This window comes from Echinops telfairi, unplaced genomic scaffold, assembly GCF_000313985.2.
Source record: "Echinops telfairi isolate 266 unplaced genomic scaffold, ASM31398v2 ScPeMD7_6;HRSCAF=24_1, whole genome shotgun sequence".
NCBI classification, from domain to species: Eukaryota; Metazoa; Chordata; class Mammalia; order Afrosoricida; family Tenrecidae; genus Echinops; species Echinops telfairi.
Window position 1 is genome coordinate 18,185,277 of NW_022103903.1, and position 14,289 is coordinate 18,199,565.

General features: G+C 36.6%; 1 protein-coding gene across 1 annotated transcript in view; it reads left to right on the forward strand.

Annotated features, from left to right (window-relative positions):
* Positions 1-14,289, forward strand: part of EPHA6 (EPH receptor A6) — a 1,133,516-nt gene that overhangs the window by 488,238 nt on the left and 630,989 nt on the right. The window lies entirely within an intron of this gene.

Genomic DNA, 14,289 nt, shown 5'->3' on the forward strand with positions numbered 1-14,289 from the left:
GTTCTTCTCTCAGAACAGACCCACTGTTCCCTGTTGATGCATAATGTCTTTGATGGCCCTACACCCATTGACCTGCAGAGGTGATTTTTGGGCCCTGGTTCTTCTTCATTCCCAAGTACAGATACATATTTTTTGTAGTATGTCTTTAAAATGATTGTTAATTAGATAAAATGCTTTTGTGTGTTTTAATATGATCAGATGCTAATAACTATTAATAAGTTCATATTTTTGAACAATTAAAATTGTTTTGAAATACCCCTACCAATACTGCCATACCTTTTCCATTTCAAATAGTACATACTTAATTATATTTCTATATACATCTTACATCCCACTCAACATGCTTAATTTTGATCTACTCTGAAAAGAAATAGTAAAATATTAAAAAATGTTAAACCTAGAAAATTGCTTAGATGTTGTTCATTAAGAATCATTGTGAAAAGTAATTACACTGTTTTTTTAAAATAAAATCTTCTTGCCCTTTAGTTAAATGTTCTCCATAATACTATAGATTTTTACTGTAACATAGACTAGATGGAACATTCCTATGGTTTGTATAAGTATGTACTCTCTTCAAAGTCCTCTAAAATGATTGTGTTGCATATAATTCTACAGGGAAAGTTTCAGAGATTTAAAAATATTTGAAAAGTGGACATAAATGATGTGGATATACCTATCTGAAGCTGTTACAACACAGTGTTGGTTTAAATCAGCAAATTCAAAAGAAACAAATATATAGCGATAAAACTATTCTTATGTAATATGGTGTAATATGACAATATTTAAAATAAAAATGTTAGAAATATTTATAATCTTATTCAACAATAACAAGGAATTAACTACTAACACAACTTCAGGGATACTATGCTAAATGAAAAAAAAATTCAGAAAGATGTTTACTCTATGATTCCAATTGCATGTTGTTGTTTTGTTAGATGCCATCAAGTTGGTTCTGAACTGCAGTGACCTTATGCACAACAGAAAAACACTCCCCTCTCCTGCACCATCCTTACCATTGTGTATAGGATTCATTAAATAACAAAATTAGAGAGATACAGAAGAAATGAATGGTTGCCAGAGGTTAAGGATTTAGGGTGTGTGTATAGTGTGGTTATAAAGAGATAACATGAGAGATGATCATACTATTAGTGGAATTAGCTATCTTAATTGTGATAGTAGTTACTTAAAGCTACATATTCAAAAAAATTAGGATGATATATATATATATACATATATATATACAAGCATGCACACACAGAATAAATGTCTGTCAGACTAATAGTAACTTCCTGGTTTTGATCTCATACTATAGTTATGTGAGTAATTAACATCAGGGTAGGGTGATTATACAAAATTCCCATTTATTCCTTGTGCTAATTCTTGTGAGTCTATAATTATTTTGAAATTAAAATTTTAAAAGATTGTTCAACTTAAATATATGTAAGAAGAAATTGACATTCTACTTAAATATAGAAAATGGATGAATATGGATATCTTATTTGAAATATTATATGAGGCAGCTTTGAAAGCTTGTGGGAAATTATAATTTAAAAATAATGAATTATTTCCAGAACTTTTTAAATCTGCCTCAGACATATGTTCACCTTGCTTAAAATTTTCCAAAAATGCACCTGGTAAACAAAGAAAATAAAATGATAGTTTACAATCAACATACTTTTACACCATACATTTTTTTCTTCATTCTTTTCCTTCTTATTATTGTAGATGCCACCCAGCTCTGACTAATACATACCTCATAAGCAATTGAATGCAACAATCCCTGATCTGGCCCTTAGAGTCAATAAAATCTTGTCAAATGCATCTTCCACATAAATCCATTAAGTTTTCTTTTACTCATCTTGAAATATTTGGGGAATTCTCTTTTAATGTACTTTATAAACAGCTTTCCAAAATGTTCAGATTACATATTATAACTGAATTGGATTAAAGAAGTTAGTTATATGATCTGAATGTGCATAATATTTTTCTATACTAAAATGGAAAAGTGATTCTGATATTGAGATACTCAATTTATCCAACTTTTTTTAGTATATATTTTGTGAATCATGACTGGGTCTTTGTGATGTATATCTAGTTAGGAAGCAGATAATAAGCAGATAACGTCACCAACAACACATAATTAGTACTGTGATAAGCACACCTGGGAGAAAGTCTGAGAATACTCTATTTTCCAGGTCTGGAGAATGAGTTGGATCTTCTTGAGGAAGTGGCATTTATTATTTTATTATTATCATATTTTAATCATTTTATTGGGAGCTCTTACATATATTATAACAATCCATGATTCAATTAGATCAAGCACAATTGTACAATTGCTGCCACCATCAGTTTCAAAATATTTTCTTTCTACTTGAACTCTTTGGTATCAGCTCCCCTTTCTCCCCTCCCTCTCCTGCAGTACCCACCCCTCCCAACACACCTAGGAACCCTTGTTATTATAATATAATAATATATATTATATAGATTGCCATATATTATACCATCCAATGTGTCCATTCACCAACAATTCTGTTATTCTTTTTTATTGTATAACCTCAAGTGGGGTTATACAATTATTATTGCTATTAGTAACCCTTCCTACCTCTCTTTCTTTCCATATTCTCAAGGATTCATTACTCCCATTACTATTTCTGAAGGGTTTTCTAACTTGGCTTCCATGCATCAAATGATCTTAATTGTACAAATGAATTTATGTAGCTCTAACAAGATTTAAGAGGCAAAACAAAGTCCAAGCTAGTAAGGAGAGGAAATGTTAAGGAAGAAGACTCTAGTTACTAGAAGATTGTTAGGTGTTTCAACAGTGCTATACCACACCCTGGATATATCATCCCTTCCATGTGGCCCTTCTGAAAGGGATTGTCCAAAGTGGGTTTTGGGTTTCCAATTTGTCCATGCTCCTTCAAATTACTGTATATACTAGAGTATAAGCCAACCTGCATATCAGCAGAGGCACCTAATTTTACCACAAAAAATGCATAAAAAATGTGTCAAAAATGTGGCTTATACTGGAGTATATAAGGTTATTTGAGTCCTTGTTTTTGAGCTTCTGATACCTATTCCCGTGGACACCTTATGAGCACACAGGCTGTTTTGTTTCTTCCACATGGGTTTTCTTTGATTCCCTGCCAGATAGCTGCTTCTTTAACTTTGAGCCTTTAAGACCTCAGACGCTCTATGTTTTAAAAATGGGCACCACCAGCTTTCTACACCATATATGCTGTGCAACCATTTTGTCTTTACCGATTATGTCAGAAGAGTGAGTATCATACAATGTCACATTATTCGAAGTTGTTCTTGTACTGAGGTCGGATTTAAGTAGAGACCCAGAGTCCATATGCTTCCTTGTTGTATTTATGTACTGTATATACTCATGTATAAGCCTAGTTTTTCAGCACATTTTTTATACAGTTTGGGTGGTAAAATTAGGTGCGTTGGCTATTATTCAAGGTGGCTTATACTTGTATATATGGTATATAGACAAATTACCAATATTTATATAATTATAAGTATATATATTATAACAACACCACCTCTGCCTTCTCCCCTCCCATTCCCCCTTGGAACCATAAGTCATGTCACTGTCTCCTTGGGATTGTTTACCCTGCCTATCATCTATAGATAGACACCAAAAGAAGAAAAGAGAAAAAAAATAAAATAAATAAGGAGAGGCTATTCCAATAGCTCCGAGTCAAACTCTTATCCTGTCCCAGAGTGAGTGAGTATCTCTCTGTTAAATAGCGAGCAAGCTCTGTTATAATAATCCTTTTCCTTCAGGGTTCCTAATCCCACCACCTGCCTACCTAACAGCATTTGTAACCATTGGGTACTCAGCATTCGAGACCAAGAGACACACCTCCTATAAATCTCCCCCTTGTTCTTCCTGCAGTCAGGGGTAGTGTGGTCTAGTGCCTCCACCTGCCCTTTAGACTTTAAGTGTGGTCCCCTTGTGAATAACCCCCAACCAGTTCAAAGGAGGTGCTAAGCACTGCCCCATGAGTTGGAAGTCTACCATTGGGATTCCTTAGGGACTTTTGATTTTGCTCCCATTGCTGGTCTGTTGCACTGCCCTTTGGTTTTTCCCATGTGGCTGGGTCAGACTCTTCATGAACTATATCTTCAGTGCTGTCCTCTGTAGCACAGTCATTTAGGGAGGGGACATCTTGTATCGAGCTGAGACCAGATCTCCAGTCCTCTCTGAGCAGGTGCATTATCCTCAAGGATTGGTACACAGGGATGAGTTTAACTATCACTCTCCCTCTCCTGTGGAGACATAAACAATACCCTCTCCTTGGGTGGATTAATGCCCTTGTCCCTCATTACCATCTTTTTTCTACCTGCACTTCTCTTTGGGCCATAAAAACCTATGGGAGTGGGTAATGTCAGGGGAGATGTCTTTCAGGAGATGTGCTATCTGCATCTTTTTTCTTTCTTTCTTTTTTTTGGTGATGGTCTATACATTATTAGGCTTGGTCTGGCTCTTGCCAGAGTATCTGGTCATCAACCCAAGAACTGTATGTTATGTGCATTTGCCCCATGCCCATTGTGCTGTTTGAAAATTTCTCAGTGGACTCATGTTGTGCTTGTCCTTTTGTGCTTGGCTAACTTCACTCAGCATAACATCCTCCAACTCTTTCCGCAAGTGGAGGTTTTTCATGTTTTAATCACTTTTTAGGGGTGCATAGTACTCCATTGTGTGAATATACCAGATTTAAAAATCCAATCATCTATTGATGGAAATTTAGGCTGCTTCTAATTCTTTGTGATCATGAACTGCACTGCGATTAACATTATAGAGCAGATGTCTGGTCATTTCTTATTTTTTCATATGCCCAGTATGGGAATTGATGGGTCATAAGGTAACTTGATTTCCATCTCTTTTAGGTATCCCCAAATCACTTTCCACAGTGGCTGTACATGTGGACAAGGCCACCAGCAATGACTGAGAGTTCCTATGTCACCACACCACCTCCAACATTTGTCGCTTTCTGAATTTTTTAAATTGGGATGTCTTTCTGGGTTTTAGGTGGTATCTCATGCTTGTTTTAATTTAAATTTCCTGGATGGCTAATGATTGGGAACATTTTATATGTTTATTGGCCAATCTTCTGTTCATGTATTTTGCCCAACTCCTCAGTGGACAAATCATTTTTTTTCTTATTGTAAGCTTACAAGATTGTGTATATTTAAGTAACCAGCCTTTCTTCTTTTGCTATGGGTCTGTTCAAGTTCTTGATGTCTATATGACAAAATCTGGGGAGAGTTTAGTTTTCCATTTATTTGTCTATATCTTCTGGGTTGTTTAATCATTGGAATACAGACCATTGTAGCACTGTGTAGTCTTTTCATTTCAATCACATCCATTGTAATTTCCCCTCTTTTACCCTCATCTTGAATATTGACATCTGTTCCTTCTTAGCTTTCATTAGATTTGACAATGGTTTATTGATTTCTGTCAACCTTTTGAAGAACCAGCTTTTTACTGTGTTGATTTTTTTTGCTTTGATTTCTTGTTTCCCAATTGTTTATCTCCACCCTGATTTTTATACTTTCTTTTCTTTTGCTATTAGAAGGATTGTTCTGTTGACACTGTTCCAATTGCTGAAAGTTTTGTGATAGCGTATTATCCATAAATCTCTCTTCTTTCTTCATATGTGAATTTATCACTATCAAACATCCTCTGATAACTGCCTTTGATGTATCCCCTAGGTTTTGGTATGTTGTTTTCTCATTCTCATTAGTTTATATAAACTTCCTAATTTCATCTCTGACTTGGGCCAGAAGCTACTCTTTTTGAAGAAGAAAGTTATTCATCCTCCAAGTGTTTGCCTTCTTTATTTTTGGTCTTTCTCTTGTTGGCTTCCAACTTTATGGCATAGTGGTTAGAGAAAGAAGTCTGAGTGACCTCTATTTGTTTGAATGTACTCAAGCTTGATTTGTGCCCCAGCATGTCCCAGTATGTACATTTGAAAATAATGTGAACTTTTAGCCATTGAGTGTAAGGCTCTGAATATATCTATCATATCAAGTTGCCTAATTGTAGAGTCTAGTTCTGTTGCCTCCTTGTTGTTCTTCTTTCTCACGGATCTATCGTTCTCAGAGAAGGGTGTATTGAAGTATCCTACTATTAATGTTGATCCTGTGATTACTTTTTTCATCTCTTGAAGGCTTTGATTGATGAATTTTGTGGGTATCTAATTAGGTGCATATATATTTATTATGATCACTGGCTCTTGGTCTGCTAATCCCTTAAGCATTATATAGTGCCCAATTTTTATCTCTTGTTATGTCTTATACCACACCTTGAGACTGATTTTTTCAGAGATTAGGAATGCAACTCCTACCCTTTTAAAATTGTCATTGGCTTGATATATGTTTTGCCAAGCTTTGATCCTCAATCTGTTTTTGTCCGTGAGCTTGAGATGTGTCTCTTGTAGACAACAGATTGATGAATTTTGTTTCCTAATGCAGTCTGCTAGCCTTTGTCTTTTAATGGGTGAATTCAGACCATTTATGTTCAGAGTTATTGCATTCCACTGTGGATTATTTTCTGTCATTCTGTACCTTTTATGTTAGACATTTTCCTACTTCCCTCCTTAGTATTGTGTTGTTTATGTATGTGGGGATTCATGAACAAGTGTTATTTATAATTGAGTTCCATCCTGAAGGATAAATAGAACGTGATTAAGCACAATTAGTTTAGAGCAAAGAAAATAATTCAGAGTAGAATAAATCAGACAAGGATTGGACAATTAAGAGATTAGCAATAGAGATGACAAATATACCAAGAACCTCTAAATATATTGCAGAAGTACTGCAAGATCTGGGGGAACTAATCAAAGTCATAGAGAAATTAATGGCTGTCTACAAAAAAAGCGAAAACAAATTAGAAAACTGGCCAATTATTAAGAGATGCTGATAAGTAATCAGGGTAACAATTAGAGAAACAAAAATAATCAGAATAATAATTGACAGTGAGCTGCTGCTGCTGTGAACTGTTGTTAGTTGCCACTGTGTCTTCCTGTCTCATGTAGCTCCGTATGGCAGAGATTGAACCGCTCAATGAGGTTTCAAGTCCATGACCCTTCCAAATCAGATCACTAGGCCTATCTCTAAGGTTCCTCCAAATACATAAATAAAATATTAGTGTGAAAAGCGTGCGTTAGTTATTTTTTTCCCTATTCTGTGTGTATATATGTGAAACATAAGGATGTAGAGAAGTTTAAATCAGCATGCTTTTCTTTTCATGCACTTAGCTAGGTAGATAGGTGTGTGTGTGTGTGTGTGTGTGTGTGTGTGTGTGTATTCAAATCACTTAGAACCATTTAAATCTACTTGGGAAAAACATTCCTTGATTATTTTCATTCTAGTCGGATAAATAAGATTATAGATTTAAGACTATGGCTCTCATAATTAAAGATCTTTGCAATTATGAGATTTCTATAATAGCTACCTTCGCAATCTTCTACTTTCATAGATCACTTAAATGGTCTCGAAAGGCGTTTCATTTAAAGAGTAAAACAAAACAGCAACACCTATGGGGGGGCTATATCTTTTCGTCAGTGGATGATAGGAAAAATGAATCTTGCAGTTTATTAAAAGAAATTATTAGATCAAAGACAGTAAGGAAAATATTGGTCGTGAGTTGTCACCTTGAAAAAAAGTATTTGAAGGTATCCTGACATGTGCAAAAGCCTTTAGGGAACATATTCAAAGTGAATATGAACTATAAATCAATGATGTTGATATTTGCTAAAGGGTCTTTAAAGGCTATTATGGTCAGAAGGTGGTTGTCCAATCTGGCTTCTTGAAATACACATTCATAAACTGTTATGTTAGTCCTTGGTTGATGATTTTGTATAAATCTGTCTTTGGCTTACATTTTGATTGCAGATTTCATCTATTTGTTCTGTCAGCATTAGTTAATCAAATTGGCATTGAAAATTTATAAAATAGCCTCCATATATTTATAACCCTGAGATATTTATTTCATTTATGGTTGATTGTATTTTGAAATACAGTTGATTTCCATTGCTCAAATTTTGTACCTTGCTGCTGCTGTTGTGTTGTTGTTTGTTGTTAGGTTCTGAGATATAGAGGCCCTATGTACAGCAGAATAAAATGTTTAAACAAACTGTTGCTGCACTGGAAGCACTCATTCATTTATACCAAGGAAATTGAAAGACAGCACTTGGTCAACAGACTGGAAGAGATCTACATCTGTGACCATTTCAAAGAAAAGAGACCCAACAGAATTTAGAAATTACCAATAAATACTATTAATTTCACATGCAAGGAAAAGTTGGTGATGATTATATTTTAAATATTTGCGGCAATATTTTAAATATTTGCAGCCAGAAATTCAAGTTGGATTCAGAAGAGGAAGTAGAATGAGAGATATCATTGCTGATGTCAGATACATCTCACTGAAAGCAGAGAATTCAAAACAAATATTTACTTATATTTTATTCACTATGCAAAGACACCCAACTGTGTGGATTATAACAAACTGTGAAGGATGGGAACTTCAGGACACTTGATAGTGTTCATAAAGAACCTGTGCATCAACAAAGAGGCAGTTATTTGAACAGAACAAGGGGATAGATACTGCATGGTTTTGTGTGTGTGTGTCTGTGTGTGTGTCTGTGTGTCTCTGTGTGTGTGTGTGTTATTAGTTGAAGTGAAGGTGTTTGTCTCAAGACTCCAAGTCCATTTCAGTTTCACTTTCCTCCTTTTTCTTTAAGCCACTCAGACCACTGTTTAGGTTTGCAGGCTAAGGAATCTGGAGGGAGATACTGCGTGGTGTAATATAAGAAAGATGTGTGTCTGTGTCGGGGTTGTATCCTTTTAGCATACCTATGCAAACTGTATGCTGAGCCAAATAACCTGACAAGCTGGATTATATAAATAAAAGCGCTGCATTAGAATTGGGGAAAGGCTTAGTAACAAGCCCTAATATGCAAATGACACATGCTTGCTTCCTGAAAATCAGGACTAGATACACTTGCTGATGCAAACCAAGCACTCACAGCCTTCAGTGTGGATTACAATTGCAAGTAAAGAAACCCAAATCCTCACAATTGGTCCAGTAGAAAACATCATGATAAATCATTAATTCATGCAGTTGTCAGGAACTTCATTTGCTTGGATCCATAACGTATGCTCCTGGAGACAGCAGTCAAGGATCAAAGGACGTATTGCTTTGGACAAATCTGCTGCAAAAGACTTCTTTGAGACAAAGAACAAAGATGTCACTTTGAGGATTTAGGGTTGCCTGATCCCAAACCACAGGACTTTGAGTTTTCTCATACGAATGTGAAAGTGGGTCAAGAAAGATGTAAGACTGGAAAAGTATGGCTATATTTGATTGTTGGTGTTGTGGAAGAATATTGTTGCCAGCAGAACAAACAAAGGTCTTGGGAGAAGTGCGTCTAAAGTACCCTTCCGAAGACGCATGTCTAGACTCCATCTCCTGCACCTTGAGCGTGTTAGCAGGAGTTACTAGTTTCTAGAAACCATCTCAGGCTTCATAAAGTAGATGGTCAGTGAAAAGCTGGAAGTCCCTCCTTGAGAGGGACCAGGACAACAGGGGCAGCCATGGAGTGAAGCGTGCATGCCACTGCTGAGGACAGCCCCGACAGGGCCGAGGAGACTCAGGAACTCAACGCCTCCAACAGCAATAACGTTTTCATAACCCCATTCTGTTGTCATAAGTCTAGACACAAATGTTTGCGTTTCTAAAACCTTTGAAAGTCCATTTACATTAAGATCACTCATGAATCAGTCTGCAACTATAAGATGCTTCCTTAAAATAAAATGAATACAATTTTACTCATTCACAGGCCCCAAACCTGATAACCTTAAAACATAAATAGGCAATACAAATTATTTTAACTAAGAATGGTACTTTATTATTTGTATTTTATGCTAACTGTGAAAATTTTGCATATTCAAAACCACAGATATAACAAAGTACATGTTTTTCCCATATCCTTTGAAGAAGTATTTCTTTCCTGAAAAATATCCTAAGTATTTTATTTATATAAGTTAATTGAACTGTCAATGTAGTTAAAAATAAATAAATAGCATTATGATTCCATCGAACATTAAGTTTTCACGTAGTCCAGATGCATGTCCACGTAGTTCTTAACGCTGAGAAGCATGGCGTTGCATCCAACCCTGTGTCATCTTTGGGACACATATGGTTTACATAACAGTTTTATTGTCATATAATCCAATACTCTAAATATACTTTAGAAAGTTGTGCAGTAATCACCACAATCGATTTTAGAGCTTTTTCATAATTCTTGTACCCATTATTATTAGCTCTCCATTATCCCCCCGCCCTGGATAACTAAATGTATAAAACTTTATTCCTGTTTTGATGGCTCTAAAACAAAACAACAAAAACCACCTCACTGCCATGTAGTCATTTCTGATTCATTGCACCCACATAGGTCAGTGTATAAGTGCCCCTGTGAGTTCCTAAGGATTTCCATCTCTATGGGAGCAGAAAATCTCATATTCCCTCCCAGCAGCTGGTGGGTTATAACTACTGACCTTGAAGTTAGAAGTCTAACAAGTAATCCACCACATCATCTGCGCTCCTTTTTGATGGCTCTCCTATTACAGTAATCATATTAATGTAATTTGGTCATAGAGTTGAAAATATAAGTAGCAATTATTTAGTAAAATGCTCTGAGTCCTATAAAAGTGCTGAGTGAAGTGAGTCAATCACAAAAGAACAAATACTGTATGAGTCCACTGCTGTAGGACCAAGCAGCAGAATGGGCACAGGCTCAGGCTTGTAGGGTAACCATTCTGCTGGCCAGCAGGGCCAGACAGCCTGGTAGAGGGCCTGACACTTTACCAGAGGGTGTCTCACTTCAGCAGAGGTCAAATGGTCAAGGGAGGGGAAGGGGATGTTGTCTACTGAGTCTACCATGTAATCTATGATGTAAATCTGTGATATAAATATGATGAGGTCCCCCAGCTAGGTAGACAACCCTATACCCAGGCTTCTGGGTTTATCCTGGGGACCTAGGCGAGGTGCTGTGGAATTCTGGGACACAGAATCCTGGATCTTCAAGGTGCATGGCATGGTCCATAGGCTGCATTAGTGAAATCAGGAAAGCTCACTGGACACAACCTCAGACACACTTGCAACCTGAGGACTTAAGTCAGAAGATACATGATGTCTGAGAAATCTGAAAACAGCTGGGCCAAGATTGTTGAACAGTTAGTAGGCAGGCAAACAAAATCTTGCTACAGCGATGCCTGATATGCTGTATTAAGATATGTATTATTCCAGCAAACCTGTGACTGACATTCTCAGTGATTATTATTGTAAATCCCCTGAAAATTATTCTCCATTTTTTGTGCAAGTAACTCCCAGCCATGAAAGGAGTGATTCTGTACAAGTGAATAATTCAGGTACTGTGATAGCCTACATTGGCCCAATATCCTACTCTTAACAAGGCTTTAAAAAATTAGTACAAGGGGCTAATCAAAGACAATATTAATGGAAGATCATTATTACCCAGAAGGGTGATCAATAATACTCTCTACCATAAATTAACAAGGAGGTATTAAAAGGGAGACAAAGGCAAAACAAACATAGATCCAAGAATGGGTTTGAGGCTAACACTAAATCCTAGCTCCAATTTAATAACAATTAGTTCTTACATTATGGCCCTGCTCAATACTATCCCTCAGGTAGGGGAACTCAGAAAATATGGGTGCAATAGCAAAATGTGGTGAAGAGAGTAAGCAGTACATAAAATAGCCTATTTGGTCTTAAAGGCTTGTCTCCAAACAAGCGGCAATCTAAATGAGATGTTGTCCAAGTCACGGAAGATGCACACCCTCAGTCACCAAAGGATTGAAAATCATATAATCTAAAATCGAAGGAGGGACTAATATCAGAGCCTAAATTGTGAGAATTCGGTTTGCAGAAGGCTAGGAATAAGAGTGGGAGCACAAGATGTTTTTGTGGGAGCTACATAGGAAATAAACTTCCAGTGATCTCCCTCTGTCCATAATTGAGGGATGGGAGGAAGTGGTTACTCTACAAAGTACATTGGAAAGATGAGTATAGAAGATCAAAGGGATAAACCTGACTTGAAGAGTTAAAACATTATAGTTGACCCCGCCCCCCTGTGACGAATGATGGACCTGATCTGATTTTCAACATTTTCTGTATTTGGGGGATTTTGTTTGTTTGTTTGTTCATATTAGGGATTATCTACTATGAACAAGGTTTTATGCCATTGGGGATCACCCTCTTGAAACTGTGTTATGTGCTTTACTGTGTTTCGCTATATGAAACCCAAGATTGATGAACCTACAGGGAACCCATAGGACAGTAGAATAAGGGTTTTTTTGGGAGAGGGCAGGGATACAGTGGTGAGGGGGGAAGAGAGACAATGTCAAGGAGTCCAGGAAAGAAAAGAATGTTTGGAAACTGATTGTGATAACAATTGTAAAATACTGCTTGATGTGATTGAACTATGGAATGATGTGAGGAGATGTATATATATCAACTCCCAATCAATAATAAATATTTTACAAAGAAATAAAAAGGATCTTTTAAAAAAAATGAAACCTGGTGCATAGATGCTTAACTAGACTGAAGCACATTTTTCAGAATCTATATAGTGTGATTTGAAAGCTTACTTTAAGATTAGGCTAATGTCTCGCTATTTAGCCTGTTTTCAGGTAAGGTTTTTGTTTGGAAAATGGATTCCAGTTAACTTCATTAGATAAACACTGCCTACAAAGTCAGTTGTATAATTCGGATAACTTTTTCACATATGGCTAATATTAAATCCTGAATTTCCCTTATTAAAAATATTTTCTAAACATCCTTTACTGAAATTGGAACAGCACTTAACAACAACACAACACCAACAGTGATTAAAATTGAATTAAAGTGTAAGAATAAAAGAAAAAGGGCATTAAGGTTGACAGATTATTCTGATAATTATTAAAAATGTGAAGTTCCTTTATAGTTAGCAAATATTCTAATTTTGTAAACATTGAAAATTAAAGGCTAATGTTTTAATCAGCTTTAAATTTTATACTATAGCTCTAGGTTAGTTATATTTTTGCTCACAGTTCTTTTTTATTTAAGTGGCTTTGAAAAAAAGTCAGTCTGGCTCAAAGTTTGTCATTCTGACCTCAGAGTAGACCTGCAGACCCCCTGTTCAAAAAGAAGAGGGAGAAACAGGATCTTAAAGGTATTCAAATATAGTTTTCTCTTTTTCCCCTAGTCTCTTTTTCTCTCCGCTAATCCTGGTGTTATTTAGTAACCAATGTTGTTTTAACAAAAGAAAATTCGGAAATTTAAATTTAACATAAACTTACCTCTGTGCCTTTATATTGCTCAGTGTCCATATTAAATGCAAACGTAGGAACAAATAATTGAATTCATGTATGACGTAATGAATGGTAAGCCTTTCTTTTTTGTCTTTTTTGATGAGGAGTATAGTCTTTCCTACATTTACTTAAGGCCAATCAGATACAAAAATAAAAACTAAACTCATAAAAGTGGCAAAAAGCAAGAGAGGGTCCTGAGAACTCATGAAGGAAAGGCCAGAACATTCCCAGAAGCTAGGCCTGCCCCGCTGTGACTCCAAGAAGTTATTCGCTTCTCTTCCTACCTCTTTTGGAGTGACCTGTAATGCCCCAGTGCAGGGAGTAGTTATTATTGTTGGGCTGCTAACTGCAAGGTCAGTAGTTTGAAACCACCAGACACTCCATGGAAGAAAGACCAGGCTTTCTATTCCTGGAAATTGTTACAGTCTTGAAAACCCACAGGGACATTTCTACCCTGTTTTTACGGTTGGTTATGCATTAGAATCAACTCAAATGTTCATGAGCAATGCCCCAATGGGGAATGGCTCCAGGGGAAACAGGCCAGGTATTCCCCTCGTTCATAGTCTGAATACCAAAAGACAATGACAGGACAGTGGAGAGAAGAGTTGTAAATTTTCAGACCAGAAACAGATGAGGACCTGCATGGAATGAGTGACAAGCTTGTCCCTACTAAGACCCGGCCTCTGCAGTGAAGAGACAGCCACAACAATCACCAGCCTCAGAAGCCTAACACAAGACCCAGATCCATCCCCAAGCCACTGGAGACAGAGCGCAACCCCCAAATAGCGCCCGTTCTCTTCAGACACAGCCCTGTCACCTTGCCAGCAGGGTGGCAGTGATTAGTGATTGTGATAGGAGGCAGAGATGACAAGATGGTGAGAAGATGCAGGAGGC